The 17,812-nt window shown below is 36.6% G+C and overlaps 1 protein-coding gene and 1 pseudogene across 1 annotated transcript in view; both read right to left on the minus strand.

Annotated features, from left to right (window-relative positions):
• LOC119524142 (coagulation factor VIII-like) overlaps positions 1–17,812 on the minus strand; it is a gene marked incomplete at its 5' end in the record, with an annotated part of 623,301 nt that overhangs the window by 391,444 nt on the left and 214,045 nt on the right.
• The window catches only part of LOC119523973, an 84,951-nt pseudogene continuing 83,728 nt past the window's right edge, over positions 16,590–17,812 (minus strand).

Here is a 17,812-nt window from a genome sequence, read left to right on the forward strand (position 1 = left end):
AACTTGAGTTCTATAGTAGCCATGTCCCCAGTAAAGAGGAGGCAGGGCTGATGAAACTTAAAAACATAACATAGGTTTCTGGAGTTGACTGAGCTCAGAATACTGGAAATGGGTTATGGGGTACTGACTCCAGCTCTTGACTGGCAAACACAGGGGGCTGGGGACCAGCTCTGAGAAGAATTTTTTCTTTTCTTCCTTCCTTGTTTTTTAGTAAATCATTAAAGAAAGTAGGAGTCATTCTCAGTTTTCAGCACTGCCCCAGACAAGGGTGGAATTAAGGAATGACTGAGAGAAAAAATAATCAGGTGGAGGAGATAGTTCCCTAAAGAGCATATCTTCCCCAAGAAAAGGGTGGGGGGCAAGGCCCAGTGAAAGTGGTGGCTTTCATTCAGAGAATTTGGACCCTAGGGCTGGGATATCAGCAGCAATTTCAATCTACAAAAAGTCGAACCAAGTCTGCCTCACACTTGCAACAATTTCAACCTAAGAAAAGTGGAGCCCAGACTGCCTCAGACATGCTTCTGGCAGGGGGAAAGGGGGGATGCTTATTGACCTGCAGCATTTACAGCCTGCAGGGAAGAAGGAGGATGAAGAGCAGCTTCCACCTCCAAAATAAAGAAGGGCAGCAAGGCCGAGGCCAGGAAATGACTGTTGTTTAGAGAATTCAGACCCCAGGAAGTAGAAAACAGAAACGTTTAAACCCACCATCAGCCTCAGCCTCTGTATCAACCAAGTTTCTGGAAGGCACAGGGTCTGCTGAGAATTAAAGGCACAGTACCACTTTACACCCATTGGGAGCAGAGAGGTGACAAGCGTCATCTGCTGGACAGGACAGGAAAAGTGCAGAATTAAGAAGCTTCATGGGAAAGACTGGCAACGTGCTGGGTCTCATGCCCAGGGAACACTAATATTTATTACACCCCCTTCATGAGTTCTGGGCCTACCTGGTCCAACCTGACTGTGATGAATCAGAACTCCAGGTAAAAGTTCCTAGAGGTAACAAAAGGGGTGCTTAAAAAAACAAACAGCAGATAAACATTCCCTGAGGAGGAGGAGAGAAGAGAAAGCTTTTTCCTGGTAGTCAAACAACTGCACACAAAAAAATGCAATCTCAAAAAACTTCCATACAGGCAGGGCAAGAACCAGGAAAAAAAAAGAACTGAAAAATTCTAATCATTTAAACAGAAACAATGCCGGAGATCTAGAATGAGTCAAACTGAATATCAAAGAACAGTTAGAGAACAAAGCCAACCAAGAAGAAAACCCTAGACAAAAGAGAGAAAATGGCCTCCAGAATAAACTAGCCAGGAAACTCAGATGCCTAGACACCAGCAAAAAATCACAAGTCATACCAGGAAGCACGAAGGCTTCAATACAACAGCTGAAGGAACAAACTAAAACTTCAGATGAGATACGTGATTTGAAATGGCTAATTAAAGATGTTCAAGCAAATCTTCTAAATTAAGTCAACAAGTTGAAGGGAAGTGTGGCAAAAAAGATGAAGGATATAAAGAAGACACTGAATGACCATAAAGAAGAACTCCAAAGCTTCTCATTATGGGAATAAGTGGCACAATAGAAAAGATGAAAAACAATACGGAGACAACTAACAACAGATTTGAGGAGGCAGAAAAGAGTTAGTGAATACAGGGCAAGACATCTGAAATCCTACACACAAAAGAATAAATAGGAAAAGAATGGAAAAATACAAGCAGGGTCCAGGGAAATGAATGCCAAAATGAACTGCACATCTATACATGTTATGGGTATCCAAGAGAGAGAAGAGAGGGGAAAAGAGGTGGAGAGAATGATTGAAGAAATAATGACTGAAAATTTCCAAACTCTTTTGAAAGACATAAAATTACAAGTCCAAGAAGCAGAGCATACCCCTAACAGAATAGATTCAATTTAGAACTATTTGAAGACACTAATCAGATTGTCAAAAGACAAAGACAAAGAGAGAATTCTGAAAGGACAAGAGAAAAGTGATCCATCACATAAAAAAGGAGGCTCAATAAGAATAAGTGCAGAACTCTCAGCAGAAACAATGGAGACATGAAAGCAGTGGCATCATGTATTTAAGATATTGAAAGAGAAAACTGCCAAGCAAGAATTCTATATCCAGTAAAACTGTCCATGAAAAATGAGGGAGAGGGGGTGGGGCAAGATGGCAGAGTGGTGAAGTGTGGAATTTAGTTACTTCCCTGGGGAAGCTGCTAAATAGCCAGGAACTGTCTGAAACAGCTGTTTGGGGAACTCTGTGACTGGACCCACATCATACACCAGTCTGGAATGGGTGGAATGACTGAGATCACAACTAAGAACTTAATGAAAATGTTCAAAAATTGATTGTAGTGATGAATGTACAACTATATGATGGTACTGTGAATAATTAATTGTACACTTTGGAGGACTGTATGGTATGTGAATATATCTCAATAAAATTGCATACAACATTAGGGACAATTTAAAATATAGATAAACAGACACAAGAGAGTTTAATAACAAGGGACATGCTCTATAAGAAATATTAAAGGGAGTGCTACAGGCAGAAAGGTAAATACAGGAGAGAGATGTTTGGAGATAAGTGTAGAAATGAAGATTATCACTAAGGGTCACTAAAAGGGTAAAAATGGGGACAAATAAGATATGACATATAAAATCCAAAGGACAAGATGGTTGAAAACAGTACTGGCTTTGCAGTAATACCATTAAATGTTAATGGATTAAACTCCCCAATCAAAAGACACGGATTGGCAGAATGGATTAAAAAAAAAAACAGAATCATTTATGTTGTCTACAAGCAACTCACTTCAGGACACAAGGAAAAAATGGTTGAAAGTGAAAAGTTGGAAAAAGATGTTTAATGCAAACAACAACCAGAAAGAGCAGCCGTAGTTATACTAATATCAGACAAATTAGACTTCAAATGAAAAGCAATTAAAAGAGACAAAGAAAGACCTTATGTATTAATAAAAGGGACAATTCATCAAGAAGACATAACAGTCATAAATATATATGCACTGAGCCAGAGTGTTCCAAAATACATGAGGCAAACAGTGACAACACTGAAGGAAAAAGTAGACAACTCTACAATAATAGCTGGAGACTTCAACACATCACTCTCATAAATGGACAGAACATCTAGACAGAGGATCAATAAGGTAACAGCAATCTTGAATAATATGATAAATGAACAAGACGTAACAGAAATTTACAGAACACTGTACCCAACAGTAAGAGGATATACACTTTTCTCAGGTGCTCATGGATCATTCTCTGGAATAGACCACATGTTAGTTCACAAAGTAGGTCTCAATAAATTTAAAAAGATTGAAATTATACAAAACACTTTCTCAAATCATAATGGAATGAAGTTGGAAGTCAATAACAGGTGGAGGGCTGGAAAATTCACAATTATATAGAGGCTAAAGAACACACTCTAAAAAACCAGTAAGTCAAAGAAGAAACTACAGATCAGTAAATATCTTGAGGAAAATGAAAATGAGAACACAACATATCAAAACTTACAGGATGCAGTGAAGGCAGTGCTGAAATGGTACTTAATTACCCTAAATGCTTATATGAAGAAAGAACAAAAATAGAGGACCTATATGCTTACCTACAGTAACTAGAGAAAGAATGGCAAACTAACCCCAAAGCAAACATAAGGAAACAAAAAAGATTAGAGCAGAAATAAATGAAATTGAGACTATGAAAACAAAAGAGAGAATCAACAAAACTAGAAGTTGGTTCTTTGAGGAAGTCAATAAAATCAATGGACAGTTAGCTAGGCTGACAAAGGAAAAAGAGAGAGAAGATACAAATTAAAAAATCAGAAATGGGAGGTGAGACATAACTACTGACCCTGCAGAAATAAAGGAGATAATGAGAGGATAGTATGAGCAACTATATGCTAAGAAACTAGACAATTTGTTCAAAATGGACAACTTTCTAGACAAGCATGAACAAATAACATTGATTCTAGAGGAAATAGAAGACTTTCAGCATAGAAAACACAAATAAAGAGATTGAATCAGACCAGATGACTTCACATGTGAATTCTACCAAGCATTCAAGAAGGAATCAGTACCTATCCTGCTCAAACTCTTCAAATTGAAGAGGTGGGAAAGCTGCCTGACTCAGTCTATGAAGCCAACATCACCCTAATATCAAAGCCAAAGATACTAAAGGAAAAGAAAATTACAGACCAATCTCTTTAATGAAAAGAGATGAAAAATTCCTCAACAAAATACTTGCAAATCAAATCCAGCAGTACATTAAAAGAATTATATACCATGACCAAGTATAATATATTTCAGGTATGCAAGGCTGGTTCAATACAAGAAAATCAATTAATGTAATGCACCACATCAATAAATCAAAGGGGGAAAGCCACATGATCATCTCAATTGATGCAGAAAAGGCATTTGACAAAATTCAGCATACTTTCTTGATGAAAACACTTCAAAGGATAGGATTTGAAGGAAACTTCCTTAGCATAATAAAAGGAATATATGAAAATCACACAGCTAAATACTCAATGGGGAAAGACTGAAAGCTTCCTCTCTAAGATCAGGAAAAAGACAAGTATGCTCACTGTCACACTGTTATTCAACATTGGGGTTAAGGTACTAGGTAGAGCAATTAGGCAAGAAAAATAATAACAGGCATCCAAATTGGAAAGGAAGAAGTAAAACTTTCACTGTTCACAGATGACATGATCCTATACATAGAAAATCCCCCAAAATCTACAGTAAAACTACTGGAGCTAATACACAAGTACAGCAAAGGGCCAGGATAAAACATCAACATGCAGAAATCAGTAGTATTTCTATACACTAGTAATGAGTCATCTGAGGAGGAAATCAAAAAAATATCCATTTATGAAAGCAATTAAAAGGAAAAAATCTAACCAAGGACAAAGAATACCTATATAGGGAAAACTACAAAACATTGTTAATGAAATCAAGGAAGACCTAGATAAATGGAAAGACATACAGTGTTCATGGATTGGAATACTCAATATAGTTAAGATGTCAATTCTACCCAAATTGATTTATACATTCAATGAAATACCAATCAAAATCCCAACAACATACCTTGCAGAAATAGAAAAACCAATAATCAAATATATTTGAAAGGGCAGTGTGCCCCCAAATAGCTAAAATATCTTGAGAAAGAAAAATGAAGTGGGACTTCTCACACTATCCGATTTTAAAGCACATTACAAAGCTACAGTGGTCAAAACAGCATGGTAGATAACGATATCTGACATAAAGATAGATATACTGACCAATGGAATTGACTTAAGTGTTCAGAAATAGAACTTCTCATCTACAGACAATTGATTTTTGATAAGACAGTCAATTCCACTCAATTAGGACAGAACAGCCTCTTCAACAATGGTGCTTGTAGAACTAGATATCTATATCCAAAAGAATGAAAGAGGACCCCTATATCACACCTTATATGGTCTCACTAATATAAACTAATTATAATAAGCAAATTCTGAGAATTAAATTTGAGAGCATAGGTTATCAGGAGATAGAAAGTGGGCAGAGATCAGGCAGTAGATGATTCAGGAGTACAGAATGTTCAAGAAGGCTCATTGTAAAAGTTCCTAGATTGTAAGCTCTTATGGCAGTCACATTTACTCCTGAGTTTTAACTCTAATCTCTAAATTCTGAGATGCTGAGCTCTTGTGTATAACGTGTTAGTTCCCTGGAACTTTAGGTATCTGTGTGACACCTGAGACTTAGAGTTAGAGCTCTGCAGCTGTGAAAGTCAGTATTACTCCATAAAGCAACCTTTAAAGAAGTTGAAAAAGAGATCAGACTTCAATTAGAGATATGAATGGAGCTGATCTGGTTAAAACTAAGGTAAATCAGAATAGAGGGTAAAGAATGCTATTGTCTGTATTTTCAAACTTCAACTTCTATGTGAGACCAAAGAAGATGTGTTCACTTTGTCGAAAGTTTAAATTTTCTGTAGCACACTATCTGATGTTACCTGTCTGGTCAGTGTATTTAAACAATGTAATTACATGGAACCTAGAATAAGGCATAAGAGCTTGTGATTCTGTACAGGTTATTGTAGCACTCTAATACATTCCAGATTATTTTGAGCAGAAAATAAAAAAAATTATTTGCAAATTCCCTTGAGGGACTGGAGAAAAATGTGGTACTATTAAACTACCCCCCCCTCCTGGGGAATTCCTTATATTCTCTCATGCATTAGGGACTATCAATTTAATAAGCCAAGCCCTCGATATTGAGGCTTGCCCTTATGATACTTATATCTGTAATGACAAAGCTAAGGCTACTTATAATTATGCCTAAGAGTCACCCCCAGAAAATCTCTTTTGTTGCCCAGATGTGTACACTCTCTCTCTAAGCCGACTCAGCAGGTGGACTTTCTGCCTTCCCTCATTCATGGGACAGGACTCCCAGGGTTATTGGCAATGTGGGTCTTGACTCCCAGGAATGAGCCTGGCCCTGGTATCATGGGATCAACAATTCTCTTTGACCTAAATGGTGAAGAGAAATGAAACAAAATAAAGTTTCAGTGGCTAAGAGATTTCAAATAGAGTTGAGAAGTCATTCTGAGGTTACTCTTATGCAAGCTTCTGCCAGATCTTGCAAATTGCCACAGTATGCCAAACTCCAACTAGCAGTATTCCCAAAAACCCTAAAGAACACCCTGGGCTCTATCTAAGACTCTATAAAAGTTTTTCCTGTAAAGAATTTTTTTCAGAACCTTAAAGTCTCCATATGAGTCCTATACCAAATAAGCCCTGAAACCCAGATGTATCAGTCTCTCCAAGAACATCAACCAGTTTCATTACTCTTTCCCATAATGTCAACACCCCTTTCCAGCATGAAGAAGTTACAATGGTCATTGCCCAGATATTCCTGAAGACTTAAAAATCAAATGAGAGGGAGGAGTTATAATGGAGAAGTTAGGAGTTAACAAATGATTATGACTACCGATTCATTATATAGATATTTCTTTTTAGTTTATAGTGTCTTAGACTAGACAGAAGGAAACACCTGAGATTGTTGAACTGTAATCCAGGAGCCCTGATCTTTGATAAGGATTATATAACTATATAGCCTTCATCTTGTGACTATGTGATTGTAAAACCTTGTGACTGACACTCCCTTTATCCAGTGTATGGGTAGATGAGTAATAGAATAAAGACATGCATGACAAAAAATTATGAGGTACCATTTCAAATCCACTTGACTGGCTACTATTGTAAAAATAAAATAAAACAAGTTTTGGGGGGATGTGGAGAAATAATCACTCATTCATTATTGGTGGGAATGCAAAACAGGGCAGGAACTATGAAAAACAGTTTGGTGGTTCCTCAAAAAGCTAAGTATACAATTACCATATGACATAGCAATCCCACTTCTAGGTACATATCCCAAATAACCAAAAGGAAGCATATGAACCCATGTTCATAGTGGCATTATTCACAATTGCCAAAAGATGGAAGCAACCCAAGTGTCCATAAACAGATGAGAGGATAAACAAAATTTGTTATACAATGAAATATTACTTAGCTATAAAAAGTAATAAAATATTACTTAGCTGACACAGTTGATAACATGGATGAACCTTAAAGACATCATGTTGAGTAAATAAGCCAGACAAATATTGCATGATCTCACTGATATTATATAATTATAATAACCCAGTTCATACAGACCAAAACTAGAATACAGTTTACTAGGGGCTGGGGTGGGTGTAGGGCATGGGGAGTTAATGCTCAGTTGGTAAAAAGAGGGAAAAGCATTGGTAATATATTGTGGTGATAGTAGCACAACTTTGTAAATGTAATTTACAGCACTGAATTGTATATTTGAATGTCACTAAAAGGGGAAATTTTAGGTTGTATATATGCTACCAGAATGAAAAAATTAAAAAAAAAGATGACATAGAACTGTACAACACAAAGAATGAACCCCAGGGTGAACAATGGTCTGTGGTTAATAATACAATTATAATAATATACTTTCATCAATTGTACAAGAGTAACACACTAGTGCAAAATGTTAATAATAGGGAAAAACGTGTTGTGTGGAGTGTTATGTGGGAACTCTATTTTCATCATGATTTTTCTGTAAACCTATGACTTCTCTAATAAAAATAATAAAATAATTCAAATCAGTAGTAATGAACCATTGTTAGCATGAAGTGGAAGGTTATGTACTGAATCCTGAAATTGTAGTTGTGCTAATGATATGTTTTCCCCACTGAGAAAACAAAAAGCTTGCTACTCTGATTGTGTACCACTTATTGTTCTATTGGACTCATATGTTTTCTTCTAATGTTATCATGCAAATTCTTACAAAACCAGGAAGGACCCAATGAGTAGTTGTGGTCCCCTGGGTTTTAATTACCTAAGGAGTAGATATGTTTCAGATAAAACATGAAAAATAAGAAATTGGGCCTAAGGTAGTGTGTCTCTCGGAGTCTTGCTCTTTGGTGTGAGGACTTCAAGCAATCCAGAAGGCTTCAGTGTACCCCTGGGTGATGGTAGTGGAAAGACTTGTTATGTGGAGTGTGGTCAAAGACCAGTGAACAGTGGTTTTCAACCATTTTAAATTATGTCCCACATTAAAAATATCCCTCACATTTTTCAACAGTTGAAAAAAGTCAAAATAATTATAATATTTTTGATACATGAAAATTATATGAAATTCAGATTTCAGTGTCCACAAAAAGGGTTTTATTAGAATACATCCATGCTCATTCATTTATGTGTTCTCTATGGCTGCTTTTCGACTACCACGGTAGAGTTGAGTAGTTGCAACAGAGACTAATGGCCCACAAAGACTAAAATATTTACTAAAAATTATTTACTGGCTCCTTACAGTAAAGAACTTGCCCAGTCCCATTGTAATGTTTCCTTTTTTCAAATACAGGGACCATTATTCTCATTTTTTTTCATTGAATCTATTTTTTAAATCTCCATAACATTGTCAAATAACACATGCAAGGTAAAGAAGTATTTGACAATTGTTTGGTGATATATAATTAGTGACAAGAGTAAGGAACACTAAATTTAAATAAAAAGATTAAATATCCACTTTGAGATAATAAATATACAGATTCATGATGTTTGCTGATGAAACAAGTATTTTAATTGTCAGCATTACTATTGCTAAGTTTGCAGACATCTGATTTGACCACATTAATGTTTAACAGTTTTAAACTGACAAAAACCCAACACACTGCCTAGTAGTTAAATTTTCCTTAATACAAGGGCTAGAAAATCTTACTCTAAATATATAATTGATATGTTTCTTCTGTGAGCAGAAAAATTATGATACATAGAAAATTATTTATGCTGATTTTAAAATTACAATAGTGAAAAGAATAAACTCATACATGTTTAGCAATAGTTACCTCAATATGGGGAGGAGGAGATGATGATTGACCTTGTTTCTCTCATTTTCCCATTTTTATTTATTTTGCTTTTTTATAAATAGCAAGAGTTTTAAAATATTCCATTATTTACCAATTTAAAATAAAATTCCCTTAATCATTGAGAACTTGCTTCAAATTTACTTTCCTTCCTGCCTACCAAAAGACCTATCTGATGTGCAAAGGACAAAACCTGTGACTTAGTAGCTCGAAAATGAAAAAGTAAAGGAAAGGCAGAGAGACTAAGAATAAAAATAGAAGCAGAGCTGACTTCACACAAGAGTCTGCTTAGTCTTCTTGGGGAAAAAATATAGAAAGGACCCTTGAAATAAAAATCAGAAAAGTCCACATGGTCAAACTATTCAAAATAAAATACTATTTAATTACCCTTTGGAGCACTCTATTACAGGCTAACATAAGGGAATTATTTTAGCAACTCCCGAAGAAACAGCACACATACTTAACTTTTGTTTAATTTAATTTTATTGGAGTTGTTCACATATCATACAATTATCTGAAGACCCAAAGTGCACAATCAATTGCCCACGGTACCATTATAGAGCTGTGTATCCATCACCACAATTAATTTTTTCCAATTTTTAGAACATTTTCATTGCTCCAGAAAAGAAATAAGTACAAAAAAAAGAAAACTCAATTCCTCCCATACCCCTAGTCATCCCCTGTTCTAGTTTGCTAATGCTGCCAGAATGCAAACCACCAGAGATGGATCAGTTTTTATAAAGGGGGTTTATTTGGTTATGCAGTTATAGTCTTAAAACCATAAAATGTCTAAGGTAACACATCAGCAGTCAGGTACCTTCACTGGAGGATGGCCAACGGTGTCTGGAAAACCTCTGATAGCTGGGAAGGCATGTGGCTGGTGTCTGCTCCAAAGTTCTGGGTTTGAAATGACTTTTTCCCAAGACATTCCTCTCTAGGCTGCAGTTCCTCAAAAATGTCACTCTCAGTTGCTCTTGGGGCGTTTGTCCTTTCTTAGCTTCTCTGGAGCAAAAGTCTGCTTTCAATGGCCATCTTCAAAGTGTCTCTCATCTGCAGCTACTCTCGCAGCTTCTGTGCATTCTTCAAAGTGTCCCTTTTGGCTGTAGCAAGCTTGCTCCTTCTGTCTGAGCTTATATAGTGCTCCAGTAATTTAATTCAGACCCACCCTGAATGGGTGGAGCAACACCACCATGGAAATTATCCAGTTAGAGTCATCACCCACAGTTGGGTGGGGCACATCTCCATGGAAACACTCAAACAATCAGAATCAATCAAAACTGATAAATCTGCTTACACAAGATTACATCAAAGATGATGGCATTTTGGGGGACAAAATACATTCAAACCAGCACATTCCCCCTCCATTATTGACTCATAGTATTGGTATAGTACATTTGTTGCTGTTGATGGAATAGTGTTAAAATACTGTTAACTGTAGTACATGGTTTGCAATAGGTATGTATTTCCCTATATATTCCTCTATTATTAACCTCTAGTCATAGTGTCACACATTTGTTCTAGTTCATGAAAGAGATTCTAATATTTGTACAGTTAATCACGGACATTGTCCACCACAAGATTCACTGTTTTATACATTCCCAACTTTTAACATCCAACTTTCCTTCTGGTGACATATGTGACTCTAATTTTCCCCTTTCCACCACATTCACACACCATTCAGCACTGTTAGTTATTCTCACAATAACGTGCTACCATCACCGTTGTCCACTTCCAAACATTAAGTTCAACCTAGTTGAACATTCTGCTTATAATAAGCAACCACTCCCCATTCTTTAGCCTCATTCTACATCCTGTTAACTTATATTTCATGTCTATGTGTTTACATATTATAATTAGTTCATATCAGTGAGACCATGCAATGTATGTCCTTATGTGTCTGACTTATTTCACTCAATGTAGTTCCCTCAAGGTTTCTTCATCAACCCATTTTTTAAGATGGTTTTTTTCACCCACCATACTTTCTATCCTAAGCAATCAATGGTTCCCTGTATAGTCACATATTTATGTATTCAGCACCATCACTACTATCTATATAAGGACATCTCCATTTCTTCCACAAAGAAGGAGGAAGAGTCAAAGAAGATAGAGACACAAAATAAAAAAAAAAAAGAAAAAAAAATATGGCAGATAAAAAGCAACAAAAGAAAGACAGAATTAAACTAAAGTAGAATAAAAGAGTCAGACAACATCACCAATGCCAAGAGTCCCATAACCCTCCCTTATGCCCCCCTCTTATAGGCATTTAGCTATGGTATATTGCTTTTGTTACATTAAAGGAAGCATGATACAATGTTTCTGCTAACTATAGTCTCTAGTTTGCATTGATTGTATTTTCCCTCAATACCACCCTATTTTTAACACCTTGGAAGGCTGACATTCATTTGTTCTCCCTGATGTAAAAACATATTTGTACATTTTATCACAATTGTTGAGCACTCTAGGTTTCACTGACTTATACAGTCACAGTCTTTATCTTTCCTCTTTCCTTCTGGTGTCCCACATGCTCCTAACCTTCCTCTTTGACCCATACTCACAGTCATCTTTATTCAGTGTACTTACATTGCTGTGCTACTATCACCCAAAATTGTGTTCCAAACCTCTTACTCCTGTCTTTTCCTATCTGTCTGTAGTGCTCCCTTTAGTATTTTCCATAGAGCAGGTATCTGGTTCACAAACTCTCAGTGTCTGTTTGTCTGAGAATATTTTAAACTCTCCCTCATATTTGAAGGAGAGTTTTGCCAGATACAGGATTCTTGGTTAGTGGTTTTTCTCTTTCAGTATCTTAAATATATCACACTACTTACTTCTTGCCTCCATTGTTTCTACTGAGAAATCTGCACATAATCTCCTCAAACTTCCTTTGTATGTGTTGGATTGCTTTTCTCTTGCTGCTTTCAGGATCCTCTCTTTGTCTTTGACATTTGATAATCTGATTATTAAGTGTCTTGGCATAGGTCTATTCAGATCTATTCTGTTTGGGGTATGCTACACTACTTGGATCTGTAATTTTACATCTTTCATAAGAGATGGGAAATTTTCATTGATTATTTCCTCTATTATTGCCTCTGCCCCTTTTCCCTTCTCTTCTCCTTCCAAGACACCCATGACACATACATTCATGAGCTTCATGTTGTCATTCAATTCCCTGTGATGTCGCTCATATTTTCCCATTCTTTTTCCTATCTTTTCTTTTGTGTGTAGGATTTCAAGTTTCTTTTTCTCCAGTTCCTTGGTGTTTTCTTCTGCCTCTTGAGATCTGCTGTTGTAGGTCTCCATTGTCGTTTTCATCTCTTGTGTTGTGCCTTTCATTTCCATAGATTCTGCCAGTTGTTATTTCAAACTTCCAATTTCTATCTTTTGTTCACCCAGTGTTTTCTTTATAGGCCTCATGTCTTTCATTATGTCTTCCCTGAACTCGATGTAGTTTTTTATTTGATTTAGCATATTTCTTTGAAAATCTTTAATACATTGTTTCTTTAAAGTGAAAGAACATTTCAACTGAATCGACTGGGGTGTAAGTCTGTTCCTTTGACTGGGCCATATCTTCGTTTTTCCTAGTGTAGATTGTAGTTTTCTGTTGTCTAGGCATCTGGTTTCCTTGGTTACCCCAGTCAGATTTTCCCAGACCAGAATGGGTTCACGTCTCAGAATGGGATTATATTCAGGGTGTATCTTGGAGGAATGGCAGAATTCCCTGTGAGGTCTCTAGTCACTGTGCTTTTCATAACCTGCCCAGCAGGTGGCAACTATCAGCCTGTCACTCCCAACTGGTGTGAGGAGGTGTGGCCCCTTCAGTTTCTGTTTTGGCTGTTTTTCCCCAGGTTCTGAAGGGAAAGCTGGGCCTCATATCCTTACTCTTAAGGAATATACCCCCCTAGGGAGTTATCATCTGCATTTGAATTTTCTCTGACTCTGTTATCTCCACCCCTATCTGGGTCAGAGCACTATGAACTGAAAATGGCTGAGGTTTTCTCCTCTGAGCCCCTCAGGTTGGGAGAGAGAAAAAGGGACAGAAAGCCCCCTTTTGGAGCCAAAACACGGCTCTCCAGTTTCACCCATCAGCCAGAGGTGATGCCTGGTCTTCTGGTCTCCTCCTGCAAGACAGATGAGTCCTTTGGTTCTTTAAGGTCGTCATCACTAAAAGCCTCTGTCTGCTTGTTGGGGGTTTGTAACTTGTATTTGGCAGTCCACACTTGCTTATTAAAACCCCAGTTGGAGCTCAGCTGAGCTATATTTGCTCACTCAGAGAGTGCCATGCTGCTTTCTACCACAGGGCAGTTTTGCTGCTCAGCCTGCCATGGGGGTAGGGGTTCTCAGTGTGGTTCCACAACTTTTATTTACAGATTCTATGTTGTGATCTCAGGCATTCCTCCCAATCCAGGTTGATGTATGCTGTGTGGACAGTCACGGTTGTCCCCTGGCAGTTATTCCAAATTTTACTAGTTGTTCCTGGTTGTTTATTATTTGTTCAAGGGTACTGATTAAATTCTTCTACTCTCTATGCCGCCATCTTGTCCCTCATGTTCTTAACTTTTAAAAGTGCCTAAGTTGATATACTAAAGAGGAAGCAGTTTCAGGTCAAAATTGAACTTTTCAGAGCAAAAACTGATAACGAGATGAATTTTTTAAAATTACAGAATTAGGCAAATAGATATATTTTCATCTTTTAACTCAAGCAATCTTGACCAAGAAGGAATATTACGAACATTTTGAGATTTGCTGACTCAAAGCAAACATATTCTCTAATTCCTTTTTAAAACAGACCAAGAACCTAAGAGGGACAAATGTGAGAAATGCTTGTAAAGCCAACCAATGACTGGCATATATTTTTATAAGAAAAATAGTTAATTCACACTGAAGGAAAATTAGTAATAATTTCCCAGCTGTTAGAATTGCTTAATAATTGTGTGTGCAGTAAAGTATGACATTAATTGCTATTCTAAATAACTTATGGCATGGATATAAAAAAGGTAGTTACCAAACAAAACCGTGTTTTGTGTGATTCTCTGTGGCAAATGTTAGCTGATTATCAACCCTGTTTCCTCTTCTTTTTGAGTACACAGCTGTATATTTTCCAGTTGCTTTGTGTTTACATGTAGCCATGGAACCAACTTCTGACAAAGAGAATGTGGGTAGAAGTGGTGTATGCTTCTTTCAAGTCTGAGCCTTAGAGTTCTCACATCTGCAATCCTACATTTTCTTCTGTGGCCCGAATAGAGAGAACTACAAGTACCTAGCGGTGGGAGAGGACGCAAGATGGAAAGAACCTTCGCTGCATGCAGGACAGGCATTTGACCAAGACACCCACATTGGAGTGTCACATGATTATTAGTCTGTACTGTACACTGGTCCGCATGTGGTAGGTGTTAACTATTTGAAATGGCTAAATCTACACTGCATTTAAACAGAGAATTGAAATCACTGGACCAGTTATTCTGACTTAAGAACAAACTCCTTGTCCAAAAGTGCTTTTCAAATTCATACCAAAAGCATCACTGATAGGAAAATCAGTTTGTGGTTGTTCATTAACTCAAAACAGAAATACTGACATCTGCACTGTTAATAACCCACTTGTGAAGAAAGATGGTAACACTCTAATTGTTTTGGATTAGCTGTAAATTATTGGTCAGACTCAACTCGGTCATTTTCAGATAAAATAGGAGAGATTACAAATATGGTCCTAAAATAATTATCAAATTCTTCTTCACAAGAACACTATTCCTTTAGGATCCTAGATCAAGAACAAATCTCTGAGGTCATTTTACCTAATCCCTTCTTCTCATTAGGCAAGATGGATATTCTTGAAGATCAAGAAAACCGACCTCAGAAATTTTAACTGTTCTTAGGATTTAGACATGTCTAGCAGTTCTTACATGGGGGTGAAGAAGAGCCAATTAGCACCTTCCACAAACTAACTTTTCATAGACAACCAGCAGCAAGTTCTGACCAATGAATTTAGACCTGGTCAAACTCTTTATTCCTTGACTGAAACTTATATTCATTCATTCAAGCTGCTAAGTCCTCTAAGTTCTGACCACTTGACTCTTGCCATACCCAAAAAAAGATATCTAATAATATCTAATAAAAGGAAATAAAATCAGACAATAATGGGATGCCACAGACCAAAATGACATTAAATGCTTTTTATCGAACAAAAAAGGATAAAACATAGAAGTTGAATTCACTGAGCAAAAGCAGCTTTCCAGGTGAAGCTGCTGCACTTTGTGCTAAATAACCTTAGGAACTGAGAGTATACAGAATACATATAAGTTACCTCAACAGCAAAGGAGAAGGAGTAGAATACAGATTTTGAAGGTAAAATTTACTTGCTCAAAATTTCTAGCCCTTATCCACCTAAATTCAGAACAATTATATGTGCATACTGAATTCCCATTTTAATGGAAGCTGCTTTTTGGAAGAATTTTAAAAAACTTTTCACATTTATTTGAAGTATCAATCAATTTCTTAATTTTGTATTTGATATATGTATGTGTGTATATATATTTATACACATTTTTAAAACCCCAATCCCTTGCTTATAGGGAGAGGGGGTCATGCCATTTTTTTAAATTAATTTTGGCGAATTAAATTTATTATTTCTCCTGCATACCTAAGAAACTTATATGTTCTCAATGCACCCACACAATCAAGTGGGTTGGCAGATATGTCAAAAATACTTTATGAAATGAGGGAGGTAGCTCATGCGAGTTGGCAACCTTTTGTGTATTGTTTCCTGTCAAAGATGAAAAGAAGACTTTTTATTTTAAAGCCTAGTAAGCAAAGTTGTACATTTATGACAATCCACCTCCAACTTGATTTATTGGGCTTCCTAATGTAAGATGGCAAATATCTTACACTCAGTACACAGCATTTTAAAAAGTACTGAATATACATTTTTTCATATGTTAACATCAGGTTCTATGTGATACATTTCCAGAATGGATTTGTTATCACTTTATAAACATTCTAAGCCAAACAGCACAAATAACATCAATTTCATCTTTTCCTGATATCTGTATCAATTAATGGAGGCTAATCCTAACATATACTACTAAAGGGAGGCAAAAAAAGAGGAGAATTCATGACGAGTTGCAATGATTGGACTACAGCATCTTAGTTTGGGGAGGACTTTAATGTGCAGAAACAGGGAACTCCTTAGAAGGTGATGATGTAGTTTCTTCAGGTGGAAAAACTGTGAGTGTGCAAGCTCAGATGCCACCAAGAGACTCTGGGAGATCAAAAGCCTTATGCCATTCATCTTTATCTGGATCATATTTCTGCACTATCTTGACCATACAACGATTATTCCAGGAATATCCATCAACTACATAGATTTTATTTTCAAAGACAGCGACCCCAACATCACTCTGCCCTCTTAACATGGCAGCAGTTGGGGTCCACTGGTCAAGAATAGGTGAATAGTATTTGCAGCTTAGGACATCATCGTAATCACTTGTCCCTCTGAAGTGATTGCCACCAATGATATACAGCCTTTCACCCACTGTACACATGCAGTGAAGAGCTCGGACAGTGGTCATTGGTGCCTTCTGGATCCATTTGTCAGTATCAGGGTCAAAACACATGAGCTCCTTTTGAAAAGTGTCATGAGTAATCACTCCTAAAGTATGAGAAGAATAAACACAAAATACACAGATTCTTATAAAAATGATTCAGTAACCAAAAGGCTCTCTGTCATAGATAATTAACATACATACATACATACATATATATATTTATATATATATCACTATTGATTAGCTTATCTTACATGTGTCTGCTCTCTGTAAATACTTCCTCTGGATTAAAAATAAAGTACTGAAATATAACATATTATTGCTACCACTTTCATGAATGGCAACTCATGGCATTTAAAAGGTCTTACTGAATGAAACTTTATTTTGGCTACTTTTAGAGTGGTGCCATCATTAAGTCCCAAATAAAAAGAATCTTTCACTCCTAGCTGGTTATTGCATTTTACTGGATACATTCTGGATGCTGAGCACTGACTAGGCTAGAGCATTTTAACTTCTAGGTGTCTGTTTCCTCACCTGCTAAATAAGGATATCTACTCTAGTTAGGATCTCATAAAGACTGAGTGTTATAAAATGAGATAAATCAAAATGCCTTGAAAAATCTGAAAGTGAGATGCCAGCTTATAATGTGCAAGCTTATAAACATATTGAGAGTTTTTTTGTTTTTATAGTTTTTGGAGGGTAGAGTGAGGCTGCTAAATGTCATAGACATTTTAAAAGCTAAAGAATTAGAATGCTGAGTGTGGGACTTTATTGTGCAGTAGTTTGTTGCTGACCTATTGAGTACATATTATCTACAGTCATATTCCTAGATCACATAC

The sequence above is a fragment of the Choloepus didactylus genome, chromosome Y (genome assembly GCF_015220235.1).
Source record: "Choloepus didactylus isolate mChoDid1 chromosome Y, mChoDid1.pri, whole genome shotgun sequence".
In the NCBI taxonomy this organism is placed as follows: domain Eukaryota; kingdom Metazoa; phylum Chordata; class Mammalia; order Pilosa; family Megalonychidae; genus Choloepus; species Choloepus didactylus.